The following is a 14383-nucleotide window of genomic DNA, read 5'->3' as shown; positions in this document are numbered from 1 at the left end:
CAGCACGCTTTTTGCAGATTGCTCGAGCTCGATCAACTTGAGCCATAGTCACACCCACTTTTGGAATGCAGTTGTGCCACCCGAGCTCACCCAATGGAAAGAACACCGGGTATGACAGTGGGTCATAGCATGCATTATATGAGCGGATGCCATGTATAGACCAATCCTTCCCTTGCAGGAGAACACTATGCTCGAATTGGCCATGATGCTCACTCCCCTCAACCCAAACGGCGACCACCTCTGATGTTAATGGCATGTTATATGTTCTCTGGTCAAGCCGCTGGTCAAGGTTCAACTCGACCCGGTAATCCTCGAGGTTTCCAACATGTCCCATACTCCTTAGTTGCTGAGAGTAGGGATTCCCATTAAAAATACTAACCAATTGCTCTATAACTTCTCTGTCTTTTTGGGCGCATTGCTCACGGCACTTGCTCATCTGATGCTCAAGGGATGGATCGTCATTGTAAAAATAAAGCTCGAGGTGTCTCTTTTCGACACCCTCCTCTTTACTAAATGATCATATGTTATGGTAAATCTAGCCATGGGCACAGAACATGTAGACACCGTAGATTCGCATGTTAATGGTCACACGATCTAGGTGGTAGTACAGAGAAGTGAAAGAGAAGTGGCCGTTGAAATATCTGATGTTTGCACGAAAGTGCCTAGCATAAGCGTCTGATCTTGACCACAACCTCATGAGCTCTGGTGGTGTCTCAGGAGTTGAAATATGAATCTTGCCACCCCGACAACAGAATCCTAGCGGTTCACCCTCGATTTTTTTTGCGTTGCAGTGTTCGTAGTTCGGCACCGACGGTAGCATGTGCGACTCTGATGGGACATTAGCGTAAACCTGATAGTGCCACCAATGCAACTTAAAGGTTCCGTACCGTCTACAAATATAACCATATAATTAAAATTGAACCATACAATAAGCAAACTATGTCAACACGATAATTTCAGTCACTGCACCAATAAATACTTTTATTAGAATAAGTAACCTGATAATTGTTGAAATCCATTACTGTAGGTTGACTACCTATGGAGCCAGCCACTATTTTCGTCTGTTTCATTATGTGTATTCGCATCTGCAATACAAAACATAATAATTGTTATTAATTAAAACACGAATGGCAGTCAAAATGACACTCAACAATACCTCCATACCTGTTGAATGGGAAGCCATATTGTTTTCAAGATCAACATTCTCTTGGTTACTCATCTTATACCTCTGACGGGGTTTCTTGTTTCTTTCAGTCCTCTTTTCATCAGACATTGTTGCATACCGTTCTCTCTCCCTCTGTCTCTTCTGCTCATTACGATCCCCATCTAGTGGCACCAACCCTGATTTTGTATGATTCCCTTCAATAAAATTTGGTGAGGAGTTGAAAACATATAAACACAGAACATGTAGAGAGGCTGTAAAAGTTTATATGCCTCCATGTGTTGTATTTGTAAGGTCCCCCAAAGGTACCCGATCACCAGTTGGCCTTGGCGTGTCCATCAACACTACCAAACACTTTTAGCAATACTGTTCCTTTGAAATAATGTGCCCAATTCAATATGGACAAGTGAAAAGCAGTGCAAGCTAGGTGGCTGTAGGGGAAATAAAGAATCAAAGAAAAGACCATAAATTTAGTATCGTTGCTACATCTGAATATTTTTGTTCATGTTTTACTACTTAGAAATGTATTCAGGAAGTGCTTTGACTTTTGGAAAAAAAGTGGAGGACTTATCGCATCGGAGTTCCTAAGATGGAGGAGGCAGTGATGATGGAAAAACATGAGCATACAGTCCTATTCACTATATGACAACTCGGGGGATGAATGATATCCATAACCTGGTTGATTGATTGTCCTATAATCAATTGTTTTTCAATTATTCCATACTTGCTTTCACACTTGATTTCACAAAAAAATGAAACTATCATAATTAGATGACCGTAAGTTTGTAAACAGTGAATAACAAATTTCTGAACTGTTTCTCTAAAGAGTAAGCAATTTTAGATCATGTCTGTAGTAATCATAAAACATTTCGTCAATAGATCATGTCAATTTTGTTTCATTTCTTACAGCCACAAAAATGTTCAGATACGTACAAAAAAATGTTCAGATAAGTACACCTTTCATCGTGAAGATAGATGGCAGTCAGTACCAAGACATCTACGAGAATGTTCACTACAAGATCCTTGTGGTGAGATTGATCACTGTGGATGCCCCACCAACAGGAGTTGTCTGACCTGAGCAAAGCCATTAGCCATTTATTTTTATTTGCTATCTAGTTTCAAAATGTATAAAGTGCTATCCAAAAACACCTGAATAATACATGTGACAAGGCAATGCAACCTCTGTTCAAATGAATAGCTTTCCAATCTGAACCCATAAATTATCTTTAAAGTATTATAAGATGTTCCCAGCAGCTGATTTTTCTATATACTCATTAGAAGGCAAAGAATTTCTATTGAGTTGTCCGATCTAGCATGCATTCCTCTCAACTCTATACAGATCATGAAGAAGACAATGGCCTAGATGCATGCATCCATCTCCTTGTTCCTATCACCAATCCGGACCAAGCCTAACCCCCAATGCGACCGCCCGCATCGCTCATGTGTTGGAAAATCGCTCAGGATTTTTTGTCACTAATGGAAAATAGGAGGCATATTTTCATCAGCATCTTGGACTGCAGAGATCATTGTCCTGAACTCATCGCATCTTGACTACACATTGAAGTCAGTCAACCAGAGAATAATATAAGTAGGAAACAATCATCTGATATTGCCCAGTTATATCTTCAGTTGAAAAAGAGGTAGAACATACATATGAATGGATACGATTTTGCTGTTTTGGTTTTGGTTATGCTTCTTATTTGTAATACTAAATGATAAATAATTTGTGCAGGCTTACAATGATACAGACGTCAAGTCATAATTATCTAGGTATAAATTGTTATAACTTCACCCCTCGGATACAACAATGTGAGTTCTCATTGTCCTTGGCGCATTCTCTTTGTTTAAAGTGCTGTCTGAGAACCGGTAGTTAAGCACCCCTAGAACTTTGACTAATTTTTTCAATGTTCTAAGGCTTAGCTGAGTAAAGAGTTGGTATATTCCTGACATATCAATTATTTGTTTGTGCAATAAAGAACTTGACTGCTATTCCTGACATCCTTAACGCATGAATGAATCCTGTTGGGAGTTTCCAAGCACCAAGCAATGTCGAAGTAGAAGAAACACACATCAATAAAATTAGGAAATACCAAGTGGCAAATAATTGGCAAATTTTTTAGTTATCATCATAATATGGTCCGCATTTTTGTCCTATTGCATTCTACAGGACAATGAACTGTACATCCAGAGCATGCAAAAGGCAAGCGGAGTGCTGGGCGCAACTAAAGGGGAGACAGGAAGGGGGGAGAGGGGTTTACCCAACACATACTGTTGAGGCGGTAGATGTCAACGTAATAGTGTCCAGAAGGAGGATCGCCACCATAACCAATGTAGATATGACTCGATTTAGGTAGCAATGTCCAACTGTGTGCCAATCAGTTTTGTTGTTCTGCTCTACTCGTCATGCAGTCCAGTTCCTGCCAATATTAATGTCACAGACTGATTGAATATCAGTTGACAAAAACTGAATATGAAGGCAGCAAACATTAATTCCAAAACGAATGTACTGAATCTTCCTGGCCGTGGAATGTCTGAGCATCACTCTATAAGTCTCATGATTATCAGGCTTAGCATGAACTCACGAGTATACTATAACCAGTCTACATAGTCTGACTTACATGACCAAATCGGTTGAGAAGTAAGGCAAGAATTATTTTTCTCCATCTTTCAGGACCAGGATTTAGGGTTACAACAATTGTTGGGACTCAGAATTACCCATGATAACAATTATTTTTTGACTCTGTCATTGCAATTTAGTTAGGGATTATGCAATTAAGCTAGCTACACCAAGGCTGTGCCCAACAGGGAGGGGGCTGGCCCTTGGACACCAGAGATGAGGCATAATTAAGCCAACTGTGTGCGTGCATGCCCAGCTGCACCTACGCCATGGCCGGCCGCTTAGTTTCTTGTACTGAAAAAACTAAACAAAAACTCTAAACATAACTATCGACAGGGATGATCCGATGACACCCAACATGTGCCGCACTCACTGGTGTTGTAGATGGTCATATCACAACGCTGACGGCATGGGGATAGCCATGTTTATCAACTATATAAAAATGATATAAAAATCCATAACCATGTTTATTTAGCCCGTACACAATATCGTCAGAAATCAAGCCTCTAAACACATTAGACTGAGCTACAGTGTAGCTTCTCATTGTTTGAGAAACCCTCCTACTGATTTGCACAATCAGGGAAGCAGGTACCAGGGTAGGTTGAGTTAGAACAAGATCATACTCACTTTTTGTGTAATCAATTGCTTAGTTTTCTTACTATATCATTTTTGTTCCTTCACTATCTCTCATTTGTGGAGAAGCATTTCTAGTACTAATTCGTAATGATAGGTGCATTCTGAGCAATCCTTAGTTCTGTTGAAAACCATATATAAGGTCCTAATGAATCCGATTCCCATCCTGACCAACTATAGTTATAAGGATTGCACCATATGAAACTACAGTTTCTACCATCATAAAGCATGGAGCCTTATAGTCCTTAATATGAGAATTTCTTCAATGTCCTGTAATAAAACAAATAATGTTTTGGTTCACAATAGGTACATGGTCAGATAGAATAGTGGTCAGTTTCTCTGGAATGTCTTGCCAGATTTTCCATAGCAGGTTCTTTAAAAATGAGTAACTTAAGGAGTTGCTTACTAAATTTAGTTAAAATAAATTTGTTCCTGTAATGGACCTATTTGTACCTAAACACCATTAGTTTAACTGAAGAATGATGAGCCACTGTTCTTATAATAAACCTGGGACAACTTGGAACAACCCCGCCACACTCTATACTCTATTTTGTTGAAGAGCTCAAATGAATTGGAGAGCATTGAAATTTTGTAATTCACCTGTTGAAGCATATAGTCAAACACCTCGTGTACGTGTTAACGGTTCAACAACAGAATCGAATCTAGATTAACCAAGCCCACAAACAAGGAGTACTGGGTATTTAGAATTAGGTAGTTAATGATAACATTGAGAAAACAGGGTGTTAAGATCAAGCAAGAGAAAGATCATACCAGAGACAATATGGTGTTGCAGTAACTGGAGATGCGTAACTCGCCGTCGTCGCAACGCGGATGCGGGCGACCACTCGCCATCATAGCGACACGGATGCGAGAGAGCCAGATCGGGGGAGGGCCGCGCGCGTGCCCTGCCCGCTTCCGCTGCCGTTCGCCCGGCCTCCACGACCACGAGCAACCTGGCAAACGCAAGATGGCGGCGGGGCTCGAGATGGCGGCTGGGTTCGGTGTGGCGTTGCCAGTCGCGGATGCAGGCAGAGCCAACATGGATGCGGGCGAACTAGATCGGGTGGAGGGCCACGAGCATGCCCTGCCCGGCCTCCACGACCACGACGGCAGCGGGGATCGAGATGGCGGCGGGACTCGGCGTTGACGCAGGGGCAGTGGGGATCGAAATGGCGGCAGGTATCGTCACCGACGGCACTCGGGGAGGTGCTGCGGCCTACGGGTGCAAGGGCGGCATTGGTGGGGTAGGACGAAGGGGCGTTGTCCGGGGCAGGGGTGTTGTCGGCGCGCTGTCTAGGGGCAGCGACCGAGGGGGGTGTTTGTGCAGGGAGGGGGCAGGGGTGGCGGCACGACCAGCTATGGGAGGGTGTGTGCGGTGGCATCGCGGCCAGCTGCGGGTGGGCGCGGGCGGCGGCGGCGTGGCTAGCTGCGGGCGGGCGAGGGTGGCGGTGGCGCGCCTAGTTACGGGTGAGGGCGACGATGGGGGTGCGATGGATGCGGAGCTGAGCGGACGAATCATCGGAGCGCCTTCCTTCGGCGTCGCTGCGGGTCGGTATCGCAAGCGAGGGGAGGGAAGGGCGACCCAAAAAAAAAAAAAAAAAGTCACACCAAAAAATTATCTAACTTTTATTCTTTTTAGTTGTAGGAGATACTTTTGCGTGTGCCATTCTGCCCACCGCTGTCACCTTAGTTGCCGGTCTCAATTTATCATGCCCTAGTTGTGGGCCTGTGGCCACATAAAAAGAAATATAATTTGTTAAATCTGTTTGGTACAGCTCCCTTTTGCTGGTGAAATAATTTCTTTTGGACTTGGCTCAAAAAAACATTTCTGTTGGTGAAGCTGAAACCGTAAACCATTTGGCAAAATAGTTTCTTTTTTTAGAAAAAAAGACGAAAGGACCATTATTCCCTTCTTTTTTTTCTTTCATTTTCTTCCACTTTTTTCCTTTTCCTTCTATCTTCTTTCTTCCCCACACGGGCCTTTGCTCTCTTGCAAGGCACACCCACGAGCGTCCTAGTGGTCGTACCCACACGCTCGCCGATGGCCACGCTCTGCCCCATCCCAAAACAAGCACCAACATCCTCGCCGTGCCCTAGCCTTGACCAAGCATTGGCAGTCGTGTGCTCCTCGGTGACCATGCCCCGACTGGTCCCTAGCCTAGCAACAGTGGCCTCGCCCACGCCCTAGCTCCGTCCCATCCCAAGCCAAGACTGGTGGCCTCGCAGCGCCCCTGCGCCGATCCGAGCACTGATGTCCGCGCCCTGACCGGCCTCGAGCCCAGCACTGGCAGCCCCGCAACCTCGCCCTGTCCCTCTCCACGCTGGCCTGACGCAAATCTGCCCTTACCTGCGCTGGGTCCCATGCATGCGAGAGGAAGCCAAGAGAAGCTTGTTTTTTCAGCTCCTTCCATGCGTAAGAGCTTTAGTCACTAATATTTGCGGGACTTCTTGTGTGAAGCGGTTTGATGGGAACATATATGGTTGGTGAAGTGCTAAAACCACTGCCGAAGGAGCATTAAAAGCCATACCAAATGCCCCTTAGTATCTAATGTTTTGGCACAATACACAAACTCTAATTTATCTGAGTGTGTTTTTTATTATGCCATAGTTGTGGTGCTGATTTTCCACGCCATAATCTGTGGCGCCCTCGCAACTGTTGTGTGGCAATGTGTGGTTAGAATCAAACAACATGTCTATCTATTATTAGGGAGTTCACAATGTATTTTACTAGACTTGGCAAGAATGAGGGCTCGAAGAATAGGCGGAAGCATTGATGATCCATCCACCACACAATGTCCATTCAGAAATAAGGTAGGTCCTGCGAAGAAAAATCAGCCATCTCAACCTCCCATGTGAATCTTCTCTCATACCCCCAGTTTTTGTCCATTGCCCCATCCTCCACCGCTATGTCCTTCTCGCCGCCCACAACCATCATGTCCTTATCCTCCGATGCTTCCCCATACTTGGACACCACCCACACGCCTCCCCGTCTCACCTTCGCCCCCATAGATCCAACCCCTTTCTGCACTGTAATACCTCTGGTGTTACGAGCTCGCTAAGCACTGAGAGATGGATCTAATAAATATAGTGAGCTAGATTACTTAAATGCCTGTATGTGTTAATGAAAAAAATCCTAACGCGAAGAGTAGAATAAGTACTTCTAAACATTGGCACGGAAGCAAATTTTATAAACAAAAATTAAATAGAATTTGTATGTAGTACTTGAATAAAGCTTAGAGTGTAAGTGTAGTAGATGGAAATGCAACATTAATTTTTGGAGAAGAAATACTATTAGTTAGTAATTTGGGAAGTTCAAAAATCAAACTTGGGATTTAAGAACGGTCATGTCGGTGTTTCGGACCGGGGGGTCCTCAACCAACCAGTGAATTTGTTCTGCGTGCTCCCGATTCCGGATGGTGATGTAAAGAGACACAAGGTTTATGCTGGTTCAGGCAATCGAGACCCTACGTCCAGTCTGAGAGATCGATCTTGTATTCCTTGCACCGAGGTGCTCGTAGTAGGGGGTTACAAGCTGAAGGAGAGAGGGAGCTGGTCCCAGGTCTCGGCAGGGTGTCGTGCGGGCCGCTTGAGACGTTGCTCTCAGGTGGCAGGGATGTGTGTGTGTGTGGGTGTTACCAGGTGTTCTTCCCCCCTCCTTAAACAGCCCAAGTCCTCTCCTTTTATAGCCTAAGGGAGGACTAGGACGGTACATGAGCTAACTATACGGTGCCGTGTGAACAGAGGCGGCGTGTCCGGGCCCTGTAGCCTGTTCCTGTGGCGGTGTAGTCGTCGGAGTGATCCGTCCTTAGAGCACTGGGGCGACGTGGCCGTCCCGTCAGATCCTGTGCGTCGTGGGAGCCCCGGGACTGCCTCGGAGTGGGTGCGGTGGTGGTCGTGCAAGCCGCTGTGGACGGACTGCCCGTGAGGCCGAGCCTTGGTCGGTGTCGAGGCTGTACCGTGGTGGAGGGGTCTCGGCAGGCACGAACCCCAAGATAGCCGAGACCTTGGTGTACAGTGCCGAGGCTTCGAGTGGGCGGCTGATCGTGGGTACAGTGTTAGGACACAGTGGCCGGTAATCTCCGCCGTACCCTGTCCCAGTCGGTATGGCGCCGATCGTGGACACGGTGTTAGGACACAGTGGCCGGTAAATCCCGTCGTACCCTGTCCCAGCAGGTATGGCGCTGATCGTGGACACAGCATTAGGACACAGTGGCCGGTGACCCCCGCCGTGCCCTGTCCCGGTCGGCATGGCGCGGATGCGACCTCGGGTCGCGTCGGCCATTCTGTGGCATTGAGCCGTCGTCCGGCTGAGATTGCGGGAGTGGTTGAAGCATTAATGGGACATGACACGTTGTCTGGCGGGTCGGTCGAGGCGGGGGGTGACGGGCTGCGGGCGACCCGGCCTCGAGCGACACAGAGACTGAGGCCTCGTGCGAGACGGAGATCGGGCTCCTTGCCGAGGCTTTGCGCGAGACGCCTCACGCGATACGGAGGATGTTCCCCCTGCCGAGGCCTTCCCTGGAGAGCCTCGGGCGAGACGGAGACGGCGCCCCCTACCGAGGCCTTCCCTGGGGAGCCTCGTGCGAGGCGAAGTTTGTTCCAGGATGCCGAGACCTCCTGCTCGAGGTTCGAGGCGAGGTAGAGGAGGGCCCAGTGGGCTCGGTCGTGGCAGGTGAGGGGCCCACGTCTTACCTTCTAGCTTTATTTTTTAGATGGGATTACAGCGACCCATTTGATGTTTGCTTGGGGTACCCCATTCTAAGGTACCCAACAGTAGCCCCCGAGCCTCGGGGTGAGTGCGTGCACTCTCCCTGAGGGTTTGTCGAGGCTGGGTTTATGCCCGCTCCGTAGGAATTGGTTTGTTTTTTGAGGTTCTGGTGGGTGCGCGCGAGCGCACCCGCCGGGTGTAGCCCCCGAGCCCCTGGAGGAGTGAAGTTACTCCTCCAGGGGCTTTCTCCATTTTCGCGTTTGAGTGATTAGTTCTTATTGCATTTGCCGAGCCCATAAGTGCAAGTTCGGGTTGCGGGGGTCTCGGCGAGGATGCAGAAAAAAAAGCCCTCTAGCCTCCGCACGAAGCGAGAGGTTCGTCAGGGGTCCCCCTGACTTTGGGTATGTCCCTCACGCTTCCTTTCGCTCGGAAGGAGGGGTGGAATGTGCCAGGCTACCCTCGATGGGCGTGAGCGTGGACACTTTAGGTGAGCTGTTATCGGGTAGTCCGAGTGGAGGCCCGAGCCCCGTTCGCTAGGGGACGGCTAGCGGTCCAGAGACGCACTCCAAAAGTACCAGAGGATTTCTCTAGTGGGTGCCGAGGCCGTTCGCTGGGCCTCGGTGGCTCGGTGCCTCCCTACGGTGGGATCCCATTCGGATACTTTCCTGCCGGTCTCGGACATGACTTAGGACGCCCCGAGCGACTGTTCGTTCGGGCCTGGGCCATTCGTAGGCTCGCCCCGAAGTCGTCCCTGACTCTGTTGCCCTGGGGCGGCTGTCGAAACCTCTTGGAGGCCTAGCCTTCGAACCCCTGGACCGTAACGGGCTCGGTGCCCTTTATCGTGTTTGTAATGAAACTTTTAGCATGGCTTTGAACCGTTTGTCTTGGTCTTTGGGTGCAAGAGGAGCCCCCGAGCCTCCGCCTGGAGCAAGAGGACGGTCGGGGGTCCCCTGACTTTTTCATTCGCCCCTCACATATCCTTTTCGTTCTGACGGAGGGTTTGTTTGCCGAGCCCATCCTGGTCTCGGCAAGGTTGCAGGAAGAGCCCCTAGCCTCTACGCAGAGCGAGAGGGCCGTCGGGAGTTCCCCTGACTTTTTATACGCCCCTCGCGCGTGAGGGTTTGTTTGCCGAGGCCCCCTTTGGGCATGGGCCCAAGTTGTGGGGTCTCGGCGTATTTGCAGGAAGAGCCCCCTAGCCTCTGCACAGGGTGAGAGGGCCGTCAGGGACTCCCCTGTCTTTTTGTACGACCCTCACGCTTCCTTTTCGCTCAGAAGGAGGGGTGGAATGTGCCTCGCTACCCTCGATGGGCACGAGCGGTGGCACTTCCGGTGAGCTGTTATCGGGTAGTCCGAGTGGAGGCCCGTACCCCGTTCGCTAGGGGACGGCTAGCGGTCCAGAGACACACTCCAAGAGTACCAGAGGATGTCTCTAGTGGGTGCCGAGGCCGTTCGCTAGGCCTCGGTGGCTCGGTGCCTCGCTACGGTGGGATCCCATTCGGAGACTTTCCTCCGGTCTCGGACACAACTTTGGGCGTCCCAAGCGTTTCGCTTGCTTGGGCCTCGGCCCCGTATGGGCTCACCCGCGGTCGTCCCTGACTCTGTTATCCTGGGGCGGCTATCGAAACCCTTTGGGGCCCAGCCTTCGAACCCCTGGATCGTAATAGGCTCAGAGCCCGGTTCCTTCATACGAAAGGAATAGGCCATAGGGAATATCTTCCCTATTGGCTCGGTACGGGCGGCGTGCCTTTTGAGGCAGTTTCATTGGGAGTCGAAACGACACCTGCTGCCATAGTGGCCGAGCGTGGCGTGGTGGATGGGACATAACCGTCCTCGCATTTAATGCGGGAGATGTGGGCGCGTGGGCCGGCGAAATCGGCTCGTGGTTAACCGCGCCGGATTGGGGGGAAACTTCCCCGATTTCATCGCCCGCTCGTTTCGCCTCCTCCCTGCATAAATACCCGGGGAGTTTTGCCCCTCCTCGTCTTACCTCGCCTGTATTAGCGCCGCCCCCGTCGAGCCGTCGGTAGAGCAGCGAGTGCCGAGAAGGAGAGGAGGAAGAGCGAGCCTAGGGAGAAAGCGAGAAAAAAGCGAGAGCATGGGAGGGAGAGAAAAGACTCACTGCCGCACCTGATTCCTCCATCGCACCCATGGCCGGTGAAATCGTTGTTGTCGAGGCAGACCCCTAGGATCCATCGGACGTCACCGAGGAGATGTTGCAGTCACTTGTCAACGGTGGGCTCCTCCGCCCGGTGACCGACTCCACTAGGCCAGAGTGGATTGCTCCGTACGGTGAGTCGGAGCTGAGGCCTCGCGACAGCTACGTCGTAAGCTTCGTCTCCTTCCACGAGCGCGGCCTCGGCGTCCCGGCGGACCGGTTCATGCGGGCGCTCACGCACTACTACGGCGTGGAGCTCCACAATTTTAATCCCAACTCCATCGCTCAGGCGGCTATCTTTGTTGCCGTCTACGAGGGGTATTTAGGGATCGCTCCCCATTGGGAGTTGTGGCTCCATCTGTTCCGGGCGGGGCATACTACAAAGCCGATGGGCACGTCGGGTAAGAGGAAGGCGGCGAGGGCCGGAGGCTGCACTCTCCAAGTGCGTTAGGACCACTTGCACCTCTACATCCCGGCCCAACTCGCGTCCTCCAACCACCGGTGGTACACGAGTTGGTTTTACCTTCGTAACGACGACGGAGGGCTTCCCCCCTACACCGGGCGGATTGTGGGGAGTTGCCCGGAGAAGTGGAAGTGGGGCGTCCCGAAGGTCGACCAGCCCAAGCTGGAGCCGCTCCTGGAGGGGCTAGCGAGGCTGCGGGGCCATGGCCTCACCGTGGCTATGGTTGTGGCCGCGTTCCACCGCCGGAGGGTGCTGCCACTGATGGCTCGGCGGTGGCGGCTGTTCGAGATGAAACTGGGTGAGCCCATTGAGGGCACCTGGATGTCCTCCTCCGCCCTTTCCGAGGAGGAGATTCTTCGTCGGGTGGGGGAGACGGTAGAGGTGAAGCTGAGGGGCGGCAACTTGACCCCTATCGCGATGCGGCCGTCGCGGGGGTTCCTTTCGCTAGTAAGTCGTGCGCCGCTGTAGCCTCTGAACCTCCTCAGTCTCCCCTTACCCCTTGTTCCCTCATGTGCGTTTGTTGTTCCTTCAGGGGATGAGGGACGTGCGTTCCTCTCCACCGCCCGTTCCCGAGGACGCGGGGCGGCGGGTGGTCAACCGCGCTCACGCCGATGCGCAGAAGAGGCGAAAGGACGCCAAGGCAGCGAAGCGCACGAAGCACATCCTCGCGCACGAGGAGCTGGATAAGTGCCTCCGTCAACAACGGAAGGACGGTCTTCCGCTGGAGGAATCCCCGTCGACGTCGTTGTCGATGGAGGCCTCGGACGGGGACGACAAGGTCGAGGGAGGGCGAGGTCCCCTGGACCACCTTCCTGATGTCGTGGAGGTGGCGCCCGGGGTGTCGGCAAGCAGCCCGGCACCCCCGGGAAGGGGAGGAGAAGCGGACCCGGGGCCGACGGTTGCCCGCTCCGGGGCCGAGGCCAACACGCCCGAGGCGCGGGCGTTAGGCAAACGCGCCGTTAGCCCGGTAGGCTCGGCGGCCGTGGTGGAGCGGGTGGCGGCGGAGGCGACTCCACCGCCTCTACAGAGGACCGAAGGGGCGCCGGGGTCCGCTGAAGACCGACCGGCGTCGATGGATATGGAGGCGATGCCTCTGCCGCCGCCTCCGCCGCTGCGGATGAGGTTTGCCGTGGCGAAGCGGGGGCCGCCCCGATCGAGGCAAGTGTATTCCTGGCAGGGTCATGGTGTTTTTCAGTCTCTTTTTTAGTTTTGCGCTGACCCTATAGGTTAATTTTCCTTAGTCGGAAGCGGCCTGCGGACGACCTCCCCTTGGCGCCCCTTAAGGCGCTTAAGGCGAGCCCTGGCTCCTCCGCACACTGGGTGGCGGAGGCACAAGCCGCTATCCAACGCGGCGCGGCGTCGGCGAGGGTCGACCCAAAGGGGCCGGCCGCTCAAGGAGGGGCTACCGAGGCGGCCCCTACACAGACGAGGGAGGGAGAGCTTCCGCCTCGTGGGGGCGAGGCTCATGAGTCAGATGGGGCCGGCGTGCCCTTTGTTGCCAAGGCCCCCGGGGTCTCCGAGGCTGAGGCGACGAAGGCTACGGCGCCTATGACCGCCGAGACCGTGGTGGCCGCGGTCAGCGTCTCTACGTCTGCCGAGGCCACGATGGCGGAGGCCAGAGCCCCCGAGACCGCCGAGGCCATAATTGCAGAGGCCGGAGCCCCCGAGGTCACCAAGACCGTCGTGATGGCGGCGAGGCCATCTATGCAGGAGGTGGAGATGCAGGCGGCGGAGGCCTCGGTGGTGCCCTTGGTTCAGGGCCCGCCGTTGTTGCAAGAGAGCGCCCGGGAGGCGGTGGTCTATCCGATCTCTTCCGACGATACTTCCCGGGCGCGGGAGGTGGTCGACGCCGAGGAGACCGATGCCGTGGAGCAGCCGGTGCCGCTCTTGGACGAGGGAAGCTCGGCCCTCGTGCGGGTCCGGCCCGAGCCTCGCGGGTGGGATCACCCACAGGTACTGTGGCGGAGCCGGGATGACCCTGAGGGGAGCCTCTGTTCGCCCTTGAGGACGCGGCCGAGGGTGGGCGCTGGAACACCTTCGAGCAGTACCGCCAGCTGGCGGAGCGGTCGCTACGGACGGCGCTATCCGTGGTGGCCGACGAGCTGCCCGGAGTCGCCCAGGTTCGTGTTTTCCTTTCTCGCGCGACGTTTACTTTCCTGATTTTGTTGCGACCAATGACCTTCGCTCTGCTTCCCCAGGAGCTCGAGACCCGGTCGCTTGGGAAGTCGGTCTTTCTCCGGCGGGAGAGGGGCGTCTGGGACCAGCTTCACCGGCAGAAGGGCCTTCTTGCCAACGCTAACGAGCTTCTGTCGGCGCGAAGCGCGGAGGTGGAGGACCTCCGCCTTCGCTGTGCCAACGCGAAGGTCGAGGCAGCCACGGTCCAGGCGTAGCTCGCCCCTTTGGCGGCGCGGGTCAAGGAGCCGGAGGAGGAGCTTACCCGCGCGGTCAGCGATCGGGATGCCTTCAGGTCCCGGGCCAAAGAAGCGACGGCCTCGGGCAAGGCCCTCGCCGGGCAGCTGGGGGCAGAGGAGAGTGCGCACCGGCTGACCAGAGGCGCTCTGAACGAGGCCCTTGCTGCGGTTGAGGCCTCGCAAATCGAGGCTATGGTTTTGAAGGGGACGGTCGAGGGTGAGTTCCAGTCCCCT

The 14383-nt window shown here is 52.9% G+C and overlaps 1 long non-coding RNA gene across 6 annotated transcripts; it reads right to left on the bottom strand.

Moving 5' to 3' along the window:
- Positions 1-277: 277 nt before the first annotated feature.
- Positions 278-5931, bottom strand: LOC136539250 (uncharacterized). Of its 6 annotated transcripts, none has more exons than XR_010779616.1 (4): positions 5184-5931; positions 1165-3579; positions 999-1085; positions 278-890 (listed from the first exon to the last, which is right to left on the bottom strand). It is a non-coding gene; the product is annotated as an uncharacterized lncRNA (long non-coding RNA). The 6 variants fall into 6 exon arrangements; XR_010779617.1 differs by lacking the exon at positions 278-890 and having other exon boundaries at positions 892-1085; positions 1165-1359; positions 2120-3579; XR_010779620.1 differs by lacking the exon at positions 278-890 and having other exon boundaries at positions 892-1085; positions 1165-1341; positions 2120-3579.
- Between the last annotated feature and the right edge of the window lie 8452 nt (positions 5932-14383).

The sequence above is a fragment of the Miscanthus floridulus genome, chromosome 2, assembly GCF_019320115.1.
Source record: "Miscanthus floridulus cultivar M001 chromosome 2, ASM1932011v1, whole genome shotgun sequence".
In the NCBI taxonomy this organism is placed as follows: domain Eukaryota; kingdom Viridiplantae; phylum Streptophyta; class Magnoliopsida; order Poales; family Poaceae; genus Miscanthus; species Miscanthus floridulus.
The sequence above is the reverse complement of the archived record's forward strand: the minus strand, read 5'-3'. Positions and strand labels throughout refer to the sequence as shown.